Below are 14,416 nucleotides of genomic sequence, written 5' to 3'. Positions count from 1 at the left end.
CAGACTGATTGACTGACTGATTAATAGACTGATACATAGACAGACAGAGATAAATAGATATAGATCGATACTGATAGATAAATATTGCTATATAATGATGCACAGTATTTTTTTTCCTGTAAAATGTTAGTACGCTGGTTTTACCACAGTGAGGTAACCTGAACTATTATTGTTACTATACCCAAACGATTATATTTGGCTTATGTGAATCTTCGACCAGAAGTGATTAGATACAGCCTCTATTAACTTAACAACTATTGTTTGGAGGCAGCTTCAGTACCAAGGCAAAATGCCTTAACTCACAACCAAATCACTATACCCCCGGTGCAATGCAGTCTCCCCACACCACGACACACCCTAACTTCATTCACTTTAGTATCACGGACGTGCACACACTTTGAAAGGGGTACTGTACATGCTTAAACAATAACCGGGCACGTTGTGTGCGCCCAGGGTTAAACCAGACAAGGACGCCTTTTACAGCAGATTTAAAAACACAGGGAGGCCATTGGTGTGAAAATGGAAGAATGCGCAAAATAAAAATAAAAATAAAGTCAGGAAACTGCTTCGAAGTTTAAAAAAAAAAAAAAAAAAAATCGACTATAACTTTTTTAAGATAAAAACCCAATTTTTTCATGGATTTTTGATGTTCCTGGAGTGACTGTTCCATTGAAATATTTGCATAAAAATTTTAATATTTAATGTTTTAATCATATTTAAGTACCGGTATTTTAATTTACCGTGTAATGTTGTAACATGAGAACTTTGTCTTAGTTATTTTTAAAGACACAGACTTACTTTTAGTGTCATATTTTAGAGAAAACAATGTAGTTTTAAGCTAAAGAATCAAAGGATAAGGATATAATGATCTTCAGGTATGGTCGATGAAGTTTTAAAACCTTGATGCAGTTTCCTGGCTGTGCTGGCTAGTATGGTAACTCACCAAAAAGGGCAGCTCCTGGGTCTCCCGGGTGTAGGTGACGTTGGATGATGGTGATGATGATAAGTGTGGTGAATCTTGAGTATTTGAAATCCATGTCTATTAAACAGGCATCCCAATATTTCTTCAAAATACTGTTCACCGAGTCCATACCATAACGTTCAAAGCAGCTGACTGGACAAGGTAGGCCAACAACTCTCTTACGAACTACTTCACTCACTTTTGGACAGACATTTAAATCAACACCTTTGTTTCTCTTTGCTTTGGCAATATATCTTGGCCAATGAGAAGGGTCAAAAGCTCTTTTCCTACCCCTTTTCCCCATGCCAACACAATCAACAGCACCAGAGACATCACCATTATTATCAGGAGCATTGTCACCACTGTCATTATCAGTATTATTACCAGGGGCATTCTAATCCTTATCACCACTGACATTTCCATCGCTAGCACCTACACCACCGTCTCGAACAGCGAACCTTGTTACCTTTATCATTATTTTCCCCGCTCTTACGACCACGAGTTTCATCCTCAAACGAATCACTGCTCTTTTCATCATCTTAATCTTTATCTGGATCATACTCGTCATCAGAATCACTGAAATAACCATCTACCCAGCGTGAGATACTTTTCCCCGCACTTTCTCTGTTGTAAACAAAGGTTCCGTAACCTTCCACTGCTGTAATGCTCACTCCTGACGAACCAGGCACTGCCTCACTGTCACTGTCGGTAGAATTATCATTCGTGGACATATTCGACAAACTGCTGAGGGTGCAACACTTAATTTATTGGCAAAAATAATGAATATCTGGCAGCGGGTGACTGGCACTTACACCACGTGGAGCAGGCTAAACACTGAGCTACGAAGGTCCTGGGAAATGAGACGGAGTTTAAGCACCACTTACTTTACACTTTATCAGACTACTATTGGCGTTTATTTTACTACTAATCAATTATAGATAATTATCTATAATTTTATTAATTGTTTTTTATACCATTTTCAATAAATTACCCGTTATTTGATATTTGGGAATACAGGGAATCAAGTCATAGTACCCTTCATCGCTCACAAGTTCTCGCACGTTTGGCTGTTGTTCCCCTTTGGCACAAATGAGGCCCCTTTAAATTAGGAGTGACGCAGTAAGGCCGAAAATCATGTGGTCTTCCTGCGGCCATTAAACCATAATGGAGATTATTTTAGGGGAAATTATCTAAATACATTTGAAAGTTCTCTTGGGAAGTCGTTGGTCCCAAATAAGCTGATTTTGGCAAGATGGTCTGTTCTTCCCTTGTCGCACCAAGCCTGCCAGGCTTAGTTACGTTACCCTTTCTTCTCCTCATATGGTCAGTGTTTTACAAAATATATAAATGAGCCCTGTATACATTATTGCCCATATTGCAGTATGGGTGTGATATTTTGGTACTGCATGGAAACGAAAAGTCAAGAGCAAGAGCAGTACAAATGGGATTACTGATGACTATGAATGCGTGCGTAGAGTGGTTATGATAAGAAATAAGGGGTACACAAAAGATGTAGAGTCCGGAAGTCTGTTGATAACCGGGTTAAAGAGAGTGTGGTAGATGGTACCTTCGTATGGAAAGATTGGATGTAGATAGCATGGTGAAAAGGAATTTAGCTAAAGGTTTGAAGGTAGGCGGTCTCGTGGTAGGCTAAGAAGAAAGTGGATGTATAACCTGTTAGGACGTGAGGAAGGAAAGTTGATGCGGCAGGGGAAATAACAGGTAATCGAGAGAACTGACTAAATTACGTACCGAGGAGCACATGACAGACGTCTGGCATCCCTTTTATGTTCGAAGTTGATAGGTCTATACGAAAGGAAAGATAAAATGCATTTACTTAACCCTGAGAGGAAAAACCAGGATTCCTGGACTACATTAATGGGTATTTTGCTTATAGTCTTCCTTTTTCGTGCTTTCTCTTATTGCTTTCTGGACCTTACCTCACACCATCCTTCGGTGTAAACAGAAATCAGGGCACTGATGAAACAAGAAAACAAAAATGACATCTGATCTGAACATATCACATCACATTATCCAAAATATCCCTTTAATTGAACACAAAGAAACATATTTTCTGAAACTACATTGCTGGCGTATGTGGGATTTCGACGGTTTGTCTTCCAGCAACAGCTTTCTCGGGGCATTTTTTTTTTTTTTTTTTTTTTTTTGGCATATTTCAACGACCCAGCTTTCATTCAAAGTAGACCAGAAGGCCAGAGAGCGGCTATGGAATAGGTTGGTCCTTTCTGTGCAGTGTTGTGCCTCTGTGTCTCAGCCAGTGACGGAAAGGTGGACTCGATACGGCAAGGGTATGGGAATGATGCTTACCGAGTCCCTAGTGATACATAAACATGAAGAAAATACATAACAAATGATAAAACAAATTCTGTTTCAGAAAAAGGCACGCCTTTCTAAGTGGGCATTCGGGCTGTTATGCATGGCTGAGGTCCAGTTGTGCACGTGCCCGCTCACTATCACAGCACAGGTAATTCTTCAATACAAACCCAGCAAAAGATACTGGAAGCGGCCATTTAAAGCAACCGGTTTCCAACAGTCTGCGTCCAGAGGAGCCTGTAGTAAAAATGACAGTAAGCAAAAAGCTTTCAGAAGGTCAATAACCGCGCCCTACAATCGGTCTAAAGCCGAACATTTGACCTTGGTCTTTGACCTTTACCTTCGATGGATTGATCTCAAACCCGAAGTACGTCCTTGACTCTCAACATTTCCATGATATCTAATCAAAATTGAAGTATTTCTATTGACAATGGCCAATGATCTTGACCGTTGACGTATTGTCAGAAAATAGAATTATTTCATTCCAGATCGAATAAAAATGCTTTGAGTCAAAGGGCCTGGTATTTGATGTTACTCTGCAGCATTAAACTTTGATCGACTGTACTAAAAATTGGACCCTCAGTCCTTCCAACAATTTTCGCCAGAATTGGACGAAACTCGTCTGAGCTGATATTGCCCTTGCCGTATGGCTACGATTATTTTTAATTTTCTTTTTTTTTCTTTTCATTTTTAATATTTTACCGAAATTCAACTACTTATTCCTCTGATTCTCAGTCAGTCTTTTTTTCGAGTTAATTCCACCCAGTACTTATTCCATAATCTTGCTACACACAAACAAACCGAAACATACACATAACTCCCTCGCACTACGAAGGTGGGTGTAACAACACCCACAACAACAAAAACATCAATACAACATATAAGTGGCTAGAGTTGGCCATTGTAGGCAGCAGTATGAGTCAGCCACTAAATCTGAACAGTTAGCTAACATGCATTACTTACGTCACAGTAACGAGGCAGCTGACGCTTTTGAAGACCTTTTACTCAGCACAAACTTACTGCCAGTCTTTTAAAGACCTCACAGAAGAAAACGAAATAAAGTTAAAATATTTAACTAATATGGATAAGGTACACATTCCTCCTCCTCCTCCTCCTGTGTGTGTGTGTGTGTGTGTGTGTGTGTGTGTGTGTCCGACTCTAGGCATATATTTATGAGCCTCTTCCCTGGAGTTCAGCATTCCTCCTACCATACACCACATGTCATCACTTCGGCGATAACACCTACCGTCCATATTAAGTGCATGCCAGGGCTGGTTGTGTCACGCAGGACTCGTGTAATGGGGTTGTTTATTTATTTTATTTTTGTAATTTCCCTGTTCCCACACATTTCGCACCGAATAAGCATACGGGGCGGTTGTGGCAATAATCTAGACAGCAGCAGAGGCTTCATTGGACACTTTGTGATCTCCTTCATATTAGCCACACCTAAGCATGCGGTGCGGCCTTTACGGCAAATTCCAGACATCCATAGATCTTTACTGCATATTACACCTTCACATTCTCTTGTACGGTGTGCTATGCTATTTTTACTCCTATATCCTTTTATTACCAACATACACCAATAAACATAGAAGAGGATATTGAGGTGTACTGGGTAGAATGAAGTGCTGAGCAAGAAAGGCAGCCAAGTGTCCTATTCCACCCAGAACATGAACTTAAAAGTTGCATTCTAAGTGACACTGGAAGCTTCGTAGCACGTCTTCCTTAGTGACTTATTCTGTACATTGCACCCAAATAATTTCTTGATTATCGTTGATGGAAACTATATCTATATTAAAACGACGCCAGTAATATACAGGGGAATCTTCAGGTGCAATATATAAAGTAAATCGCCAGAGAAGAGGTGCAACGAAGCCTTCTAAAACAGTTATTAATACGGTCCTCAAGTTACCCTCTTATGCCCCAGTTGAAAAATAAATACATATTAATCTGAAGTTTATGTACTGACACAGTATTTAGAGGAAGACGGCTTAGGTTAGTGGCTATCGACTACACGTGGGCCATTAACGTGCAGTAAATTATTAAAGTAGACATTCAGATTTTGTTTCGTCCCAATCATACCCCATTCCACGAAACGTAACCGTCAGTTCTTGCAAATGCCGATCCTCCCTCGGAATACATGAAACGATCAGATTTACTGTCCAGATTCCCTGTTTCACTAAGTGGGTACGAACGCAGTGCTACCATGCATCTCGAGATGAACGAATCCTATAGTCTGGAACCCACTTTTTAAGATTTTCCCACAGAGAACACCTTTTTTTTTTTTTTTTTTTTTTTGTTGCCTTCCTTCATCCTTTGGGTCTTTCTTTTTGTATTAAATATTGCCACGACCACAGTATCTTTCCGTACATCAGTCTGTGGTATATTTCGACTACAGTATTTTTTTCTATCCACAGCAACCCCTGCCAGGTAAAAGATTTCTTCATCCATATTTGCCTTAAAACTTCTGACACTGTTCTTATTTTTCTCATGCTTATCCTTTAATTACAGTTCGATTCTGATTTTTCTGTATTAAAACTTTTCTTTCCTGCTTCCTTTAACTAAGTTTCCCACAACTTTATATTTTTAACAGTAATTTCCTAATACTGAAAACAGGATCAATTATGCTATTATCTCTAATGGGTTTTGTGGTGATCTAATAAAGGATGCATTTTTTTCACTACTAAAATATCTAAAACTATGACATTCTCTCTCTCTCTCTCTCTCTCTCTCTCTCTCTCTCTCTCTCTTTCTCTAACCGCATTGTCGTCTTTCCTGTTCTGCTGTTGCTGCTGCTGGATGATTTTATTCACTTAGCAAAGCACTGTAATGTTAACCCTCTAGTTCATTAATTCACTCCTGAACTGAAACAGCTTCTCACGAAATGGAAGCTTAGGTTAGGTCATGTCCGTCCGTCCGTACGTTCTTTAGTCCGTGCGTCTATTCTTCCGTTCCTAGCTGTATCTCAGAAATAATTTGTTGGAACTTTCTCATATTTTGTATGATCGAAGGGCCATATTGGAGGTTGATGCCCGTCTTTTCGAAATTTTGAAAAAATCCAGGATGGTAGACCTATGACCATTTTTCTGTTTTTGAAACGTTAAATCCTTTATATCTTCTTTAACAGATAGGTAAGCAGGTCGTTACGAAGTGGAATATAGTCTCTCTGGGACTTGTTTTGAGTCAGCAAGAGTACTTTATCAAAGACGTCATCGTATATAGTCAAGGAGTTCAGGTACCAGCAGACTATATCTTGTGTAGTATATCTTTTAACCACTTCAGTTGGATTATTTGTTTTCATTTTATTCTTGCTGACACCAGATTATATTCAACTTTCGACGAATCCTGTACAATGAATGGGTCAACAAAGCTTATATCTAATCCTTCCAGCTCGGAAACTTTCTCTTAAGTTGAGTATAATTGTTTGTAGATGGCAAGAACAATGTAAAAATTCGTCCTTGGGTCGAAGAGGCTAAGGTGTGACGGCAAGTAGTTACAAAGAGGTTAACGTGTCGCCCTTAATCAATTCTGAAACATGAACTCCAACTGCAATGAACTGAGTTTCCGTTGTCGTTAATGTGATGCAAGAAACCCAACATAGAGGGTGGTTCATAAATAGCGCTACCCTAGAATCTCATCTGGCGGTATCTTACGTGTTGCGAGGACGGCTCTATCTGCTGGTGTGGGTGTGGTAATAGCAGCAAGAAATGAACAGTTGACATAGGGTATACTCTGATAACGCTGACAAGGCCAGCTATACAACACGCAAGAGAGTCACCTGATGGAGTGGGTCAGCAGTGTTATATATTGCCCCCCACTATTTCCACCAGGTTTACACATTTCTACCAGGGTTAATGCTTGATGTGATGCGCACTTGGAGTCATGTTCTCGTCGGTTAAGGAAGCTCCCATGGTATCTGTATCAGCTACGTTAATGTATGTATGCTTGTTATTTATGGGGTCTGTGTCGACATGAAATATACATTGGTAGCATACAAGATAACAATATGCTCTATTATGCAGCATTTACTATTAACATTGAGGTTCCTACAATTCCTTACGTCTGGATAAAATCAGCTGGCGTTAAGTGTAATAGAACACCCAAGGTGTTCCAACCATGACAAAGTTGTGGACAGAGAGGATGGTTCTGTTTATGTTCACTGACTGAGATTTAATAATATGTTTATTTCTACCACAGAATATTTAAAAAAAAAAAAAAAAATGTAATCAGTTTATAATTTACCACGGGAGGAAATTTAAATCACTTCATTAGTATGGACTACAATTTGGTTAGTGTAATTCCAGTTACTTCAATAATCTGCACAAGGGCACCACTCATCAGCTCAGGAGGCTTTACCAGCACTTCTTCCTTAATCCTTTAATGGTCGCGTGTTGTCTATTATAGCATTTTATTCAAGCTAATCCCAGGCGATTCTGTTCCGCTGAGTGTGAGTCATAAGAACCTGAAGTGTTAGTGATAGCAATATTGCCCTTTCAGTCCGATGACACTTTAATTCTTGGTTTATTCTTGCAACCTCCAGACGATTTTGTAAACTTTGGAAAAACAATCTATAGAGACGGGGTTAGCAACAGTCTCCATTAACTCCTTCACAACCTAATTACTCTCATTAAGCTAAATAAAACGTTGTCTGGAGATATGCAAGAATAAACTCTGAAATAAGTGACCGGACTGAAGGGGTTAACACTTCTGGGGTCAGATTCACATTTATACGATCGCTTCCCTGTCGTAACTCAGACTTGTTTTGGCAGGAAGAACTAGACAAACACAAGGAGGTTTTGCACTATTCCTTCCCTATCCTCCCAGAAGAAAACAAATAACCAACGATAACTATTCTCTAATTATTATTGTTATTTTTTTTTTAAGAGGAACGGTAGACATGGGAAAGCGGTGCAGTTCCCGATCCTTTTTCTTCCTTCAAACACAAACCTAAATTACGGCATGGAATTGTCGTAAATTTGTTTGAAGAACTTCACCCCTGGCACCTATACTCACTCTCAGCTGAATATCATGCAGCTGAGTGTATAAGTAATTAGGTGGTAAAATTAAACTGACGAAAGAAGCCAGTAATTAAGGAAGAGTTACAAACATCTTCAGTAACGTAACTCCCTCTTTAAACAGAACTTAATCGTGTAGAAATTACAAGATAATAATAATACGTCATCGTGGTGAATGGGCTAACCCCCCAAATTCACCCGGATGACGCCAAACATACTTTTGCTGCTGCCAGAATAATTTACTATGCTTAGGAGGGCACCTCAATAGAACGAGGTTAACGAAGGCTTTATGTAATCTCACTAATTCAAAAAATCTCTCCTATGCAAAATAAAATGATCAGTTAACAGCAGAATGTAACCACGATGGATATATACGAAAAACTGGTTAGGGACTGTCACTCTTAAAAGGTCAGAGAGGTCTGTGGAGTGTGGGTTCATTCAGTCCCCACCGTTTTTCAGGCGGCCAATTTGTTAATAGCGACGTGACATAGCACACACGTACACACAAGGCACAACTGTTCGTGTGTACGCTGTCTTAAGACTCGTAGTTCAGTATGTGGAGGAAGCTGAGTACACACACTCACACGCGTTCAGACACACGCACGCCTGCGCAACCTTCCACATAATTACATACTCACACACACACACACACACACACACACACACACACACACACACACACACACACACACACACACACACACACACAATATTTGTCTCTGTCTATCTATTTATCTATCTATCTATCTACAAAGAACTGCGCACCAAGTATGGTAACACCAACTATGCCCAAGCGATATATTCAGTTAAATAATGCAAACGTTGAAATCACTGGTCAAAGCCTGGATTTTCGGGTATAATCTAATTATAACTTTAGGTCTGACGGCCATGTACACTGAATGGACTTGTGTTTGATTGAGTTATTCACTACGCTTTGTGCTGTACATGACAAACTCCAGCACATCAGAGTAACATATATCAGACACAGTAACTTCAAAACCTCACAAATGCCTGCCCCTAAAATATAATCTGCAGCACACACACACACACACACACACACACACACACACACACACACACACACACACACACACACACACACACACACACACACACACACAAACTACCTCCACCCTATATATCTAATATTTCATAGCAAGTTATCTTGAAATGGATAAAAATAACGGGTAGGAGAGAAAACAGAAGACAGAGCTTAAGTTTTTCATCACAACCATTTTATCCATACAACACTCTGAATCGTCTTAACCTTATTTTCAAAACAGTATCTCCATCACCCCAAAGAATCTTTCTACTGCAATTTATCTCTAACACCTCACAAAAATCTACCTCTGTCTTTTAGTTCCAGTACTTCACAGCAACTAACCTCAAAACTTTAAGAAATCATCCTCCAGCCTTTGATTCGTAGTCTCGCTGACTTAACAGACTTTCTAGAACCTCTTCGATGGGTAAAAATTTTGCATGTAACAGCTTACTCTCCTTTTTGTTACTTACGTTTATTATTTGACAAATATTGCATAAATAACATACAGGAATATATTTACGAAATGCTATGAGTTAATATTCGTCGATACATCTTTACCGGTTGTGACAATGGAAGGTGCAACAGGAAATACTTTAATGTGATAGTTATGCAGAGCACACAAAAGGGCATGAGAAGGAATGCTACTGTCTGCCGCTTGGGCAGAAGTCTGAAATATGAAAGGTAAGCCAAAAAACTGGTAGAGGATGGTAGGCGAACATTTGCTCATGGTTGTATCCGGCCACTGACCAATCCGAGTGTAGCGTCACCACCGCAACGTTGCTCCCTGACACCCACTCAAACCAGCCCAGAGTATTTCGGTATTACACGTTGCAAAGGTTACATAAATGGACGAACTGTATATCTATTCCCCTACTCTGACCTGGTAAGAGTAGTTTCTTGTATTATACAGTTGTAACTTGGATGAACGAATTTTACTCATCATGATCATCATTCTGCATCATTTTTCCCACTCTGACATAGGGATCTGCAGGCCTGGTTGGCGACAGATGGCAGACAGTCGGTTTATAGGATACTGGATTTGACAGTTGGCAGACTTGAAATAAGTCTTGTTCTCGACCTCACTACCACCAAAATGTGAGATGCGGGCCCGTAGGTTTACCATAAGGATTTCAAGTTCATCTTAAAGACTCCGTGCTACTACTGGATGCTTTATTGGATGCTTAGATGTTACGCCCAAGCCAAGGAGTGTGGCTGATCTCTAACTCTCATACAGTCTTTCAGTGCATAGGTAGAGAGATTCCTTTGTGTGTGTGTTGCCCAATGTCACGACTACACTGTTTACACATAGAACTGTCTCTCCAGCAGAATTTCAGCTGGCCTCTGCATGACGCAGGAAGTCCAGCTTTGTCTGACCCAGATGCATCAGCAACAAACATCCGCTCGCTAATAAAAGCTATTATCCGCCATAGTGCCACAGTGTAAGGATTACTCAGTTCCTGAAATAATTCTTTCACACTGTAAGGATTACCTGAATGAACGATTTTCACCATCCTCATCATCCTATACACTTTCCCTCTTCCCTCAAACTTTCGGAGCGTAGTTCACTCATTCACAGTACAAGGCTTACACAAATGAACAGATTTATCCCTTTCATCTTAGACTTCTTCCCAATCAAACCTGAGGGCACTAGTATCTTGTTTCTCCCTTCAGGCACAGTTTACATGAATTATATTTCATTATTATCACCTTAACCCTTTTTTTTTCCACTCAAACCTGAGGAGTGTAGTTGATTGTTCCACAACGCAAGGATTACCTTGACACAGGTATAGCAGTGTTTTCTTTCATAATGCAAGGATAACTCCAGCCTGAGGTGAGCAGCTCTTTCATACTGCAGAGGATACACAAGTCAATGAATTATTCCCATTATCATTATCACCAACCTGGACATCCTGTCAGATTATCATTATCACCAACCTGGACATCCTGTCAGATTATCATTATCACCAACCTGGACATCCTGTCAGATTATCATTATCACCAACCTGGACATCCTGTCAGACCTGACCATTGCAATGTATTGTTTCAGACTGTCAAGGTTATTTATACTTTGAGAGAGCAACACGTTCTTTCACGCTGTCAGGATTACTCAGACACCGTGACAGAAGGTGCCTTCTATCAAACCGTCAGAATATTACATATAAACGAATTATACTCAGTATCCTATACCCTTTTTCCCACTTAGTCCAGGCAAGAACATATCATTGTTCCAGACTAGTGAAAACAAATTCAGCGAATTATATCTAAACCCTCCATTCTGTTTACCACTAACACCTTAGGTAAGTAGTTGGTTATTCCAGACTATGAGACCCATACTAATGAAAGAATTGGCTATTGTACCTAATTATCCTACAGCCTTCCCCACTCCTACCTGTGATAAGTATTCCATATTACAAGGGTTAAACTCTGAATGAAGTACTCCCATCACTCTACTTAATTTTTCTCACTCTAACTTGAGGAGAGTAACTTCTTTCACACTGCAAGAACTACTCAAGTGAACGAAATTTGCTAATCATCATATTAAACATCACGGACACCCATTCAAACTTGGCAACAGGTGCCTTATAATATACTCAATAGAGTATATTATACCCAGTATCATCATCCTTGACCTCTAACTTAGACTTGGAGATAGCAGTGTTTTCTTTTACACTTCACTGATAATGCAGATGGACGAATTACACAAATCATCAGCATCATCACCTCAGACATCCACTGAAACACATGCATAGCAGTGTCTTTTTCCACACTGCCAAGATAATTCAAATGAATGAATTACGCTCACCGTCAACGTAGGATCCTAATATACAAGAAGGGAAGCATAAAAGCAGGACTGCGGCAATCAAAAGTGTGCCTAGTAAAGTCAACCACAATATAATATATAACTGCTCAAGCTTCGAAAACTATGCCCATATACGAGAAGGGGACAGTGTATTAAAGAATTAACACGACTGTCGCAGTTCTCTATATGAATTAATATCTATTAATTACGGTCAGTCCAGGCCTATTAACCTTTCTGCTGTGGTGAGTGCACCTGGGTACTTTATTTTGACAAACATCAAAAAGTTTTGCCCGGTTAAGAGATAACACTGCAGTCAAATGCTTCCAAAACTTGATCAAATCTTTCTCTGATATTGGTGCAGCCAAGAATTATACTCAGACTAGCAACAGACGATCAACTTTCAATCGAGAGAAATTCTAAGAGATGAAAGCAGTTAAGAGAAAAAGGAATTGAAATAGATCACGTAATTGAAGTCATTTTAGGGCAGCTCACGGATATGCTGTCCCATAAGTTGATCGAGAGAAATTCTAAGAGATGAAAGCAGTTAGAAGAAAAGGAATTGAATTAGATCAGGTAATTGAAGTCATTTCAGGGCAGCTCACGGATATGCTGTCCCATGATGACATATGCAGCTGTGTGTGACACGTAGAAGGACTGCTGGCTTTAGGGAATGGGCATTAAGTCTGTGCCCAGAGTCGGATACTTGGAAAAAAATGCCCAACCAGGTCCCTCAAATCCAGTTCAAGCACTGTGCGTCCAAACGGCCCTGCCAGATCAGTTCAGGTCTTGTCAGGTCAGTGCAAGTGCAGTTAGGGTTAAGTTAGCTAAGGTCAAAGTAACTACAGTTAGGTTCATTAATTGAACTTCCGAACCAGGCAGACTGTTCACATCAATTTCAGCTCAGCCATGTCAACGCAGGGCAGCATAAGGATATTTACAGAAAGTTCATTTATGTTCATCCAAGTTCAGTGTGGTTCATGTACGTCATAATTGTCCACTCTAATTCTTCTTTCAGTCAGGTTAATTTTGGTTTGTTCAGAGCCGTCCAGTTCCAGTTACGTTCATTCAGAGCCGTCGCATCCAGTCAGACCCAACTAGATCAATTCAAGTTCAATGTTCAAGTTAGTTAGGGCTAGTTGTATCAATGTAGGTTCAAAATGGTCCACTTATGTAATTACAAGTCTAGTCAGAAACCTCATACTCATTGAAGGAATATGAGATCCCTTGAGGTTCACTGAGATCCAGCTGTTGGTTTCCATTAGGTTTATTCGCTAAGTGTCAGTTAAGCCATGTTCCATGTAAGCAAACTGATTCAAGAATATTTTAATCAGTTCAGGTCCTTCTAGTTCACTACAGGTCCATCATATCGAATCTTGTCAAACTTGATTTATTCAGGTCACGCCCTGTGGGTGCAATTATTACCGGATTATAAGAACGCCTATATTTCAGATTTTTTTTGACTCCCTTCAGGTCTATAACATCATCCAGTTCAGTACTGATCACTTCACGTTATGCCAATAAAGGTATTTGCCAAAAATCAGCCTTACAGTCTACAGGTATTTTCGAGATATGCTGAATCATGTTTTCCAAGTATGGGTGGGTATAATAGGGAGGAAGAGTGAACTAAGACGTTATAGGTTAACCAGTAAAGTGTAAATCACATATAATTCTAAGAAATTTGGCTAGAGAAACAAAAAATGGGCGGGGATGGTAAAGAGAAGTAGATGAAATGGGCAGGAATAGTGGTGAGACAGAACGGTGTATGAGAGTCAGTCTTCACAGTGGTAAGGAGATATCTCTTAGAAATCCATCGTGTGGGAAGCACAAAAAGGGTGATGTGGATGGACAGCAGTGGGTAGGACAGCTTGGAAGGATGGTGCTGTGGTGGGAGGGGGTAAGCACCCGTAGAAGGTCGTTGTTGGGTGAACGGTACTGGTGAATTTAAAGTGTGTGCAATGCTTTCCCAAGAACTACAACAGCAACATGAAACTAACCTAACGCCACTCCCGGAATCCCGGCGCATTACGGTGCAGATAAACACAGGACCTCAGTCAGAGTTCAACATCCTCTCTAGAGCTTGGATCCGCCTATCCATCTCTCATTCTTTGCTCATCATTATCTGTGAGTGAAGGCTCCTGGAATACTATAACGAGGATGATGTGAGCTATATGCAGGATCAATACGGAGGTATGGTTAAACGGAATGTAAGCGACATTTCTCTAGTCGTTTCGGTGTGTTTGGTAATTCTGAAAATGTACAGCGTC

The sequence above is a fragment of the Coenobita brevimanus genome, chromosome 70, assembly GCF_032717465.1.
Source record: "Coenobita brevimanus isolate Jiangsu-jjx chromosome 70, ASM3271746v2, whole genome shotgun sequence".
Taxonomy (NCBI): Eukaryota; Metazoa; Arthropoda; class Malacostraca; order Decapoda; family Coenobitidae; genus Coenobita; species Coenobita brevimanus.
Note: the sequence above shows the minus strand (reverse complement) of the source record.